Here is a 1,136-nt window from a genome sequence, read left to right on the forward strand (position 1 = left end):
CACGGGGACTCTGGTTTTATGGTGAGGCTGCCTGTGGGACCTACCCTGATGTCCCCAGTGCATGGGTATCTCCTTCCAGTTCAAACCAGTCTGTCTGAAGGGCTTTGCTCCTGTGGGGCTGTGTCCCTGCAGGTTTTGCAAATGCAAAGCGCAGGCAGGAGGAGGGCTGGTGGCACAGGTAGGGGACATGTCCCTCCCCAGAGCTCTGAGAGCAGGAGGGACCCAGAGAGCGCGGCCGGTGCGAACCATTGCCAGCTGAGCCACGTGCAGGGGCTCAGGAAGGTCTGGAGGGAGAAGCAGGGACGGTCACGGCCAGGAGACCATGGCACCATGCTCCAGAGCAGCCCTGGCCCCCGGCAAAAAAGCAGCCGTGTAAGAAAAAATTGCCCTTGATGTGAGCAGGGAGGAGGGTAACGGCGTGAGTGTGGGTCCAGGGAAATCCTGGCCCTGCGCTCTCCTGCGTGGATTTTTTTTTTTTTTGAAAGCAAGGAGGTGCATGCCTGGGCGTGCCTCTGGGTCAGCCCGCCCCAGGGTCTGTGCAGAGCAGGAGGGCTGCACCTGCTCCAGCAGCACCGGCTGCATCTCAACGTGTGTAACGAGTTGGGGACGGTCTCGGAGGGGGAGCACGTGCAGCAGCACCGCTCCCTGGTGCAGAGGCTGCCTCTGGCTGTGTGCGGCCGAGCACCCGGCTCCAGGAGCTGGCAGGGGCTGGAATCACCCAGTGCTGGCATTAAACCAGGGCACCGGGGCTCAGGGCTGCAGTGTCCTGGGCTGCAGGGGACCAAAAGGGTGTGGGGCTCAGCTCCAGGCTGTCACACAGCGGGCTGCACCCCTGCAACCAAAAGTCACCCAGGACCTGGGGCAAATCCCACCCTGCAAACCCCCTCCTGCAGCTGTGGGGTGCCGGGGGAGCCCACACGTGTGCAGGCACCAGGCTGGGCTCAGGGGGGTCTGGGTTAACTCTGCCTTCACCATTTTTGAGAGCTGCCTGATCCCGGAAAAACCGCTAACGGAGAGTCTGCCTGCAGCCCAGGAGATCCTCTAGCACCTCATTATCTTCAAATCGTCCCCACATCTCAGGCATTCCCCTTGCTGGATCCCTCGGGCCATCAGCATCCCAGGCAGGGAGGCGCAGA

This window comes from Pterocles gutturalis, unplaced genomic scaffold (genome assembly GCF_000699245.1).
Source record: "Pterocles gutturalis isolate BGI_N339 unplaced genomic scaffold, ASM69924v1 scaffold4050, whole genome shotgun sequence".
Classification (NCBI taxonomy): domain Eukaryota; kingdom Metazoa; phylum Chordata; class Aves; order Pterocliformes; family Pteroclidae; genus Pterocles; species Pterocles gutturalis.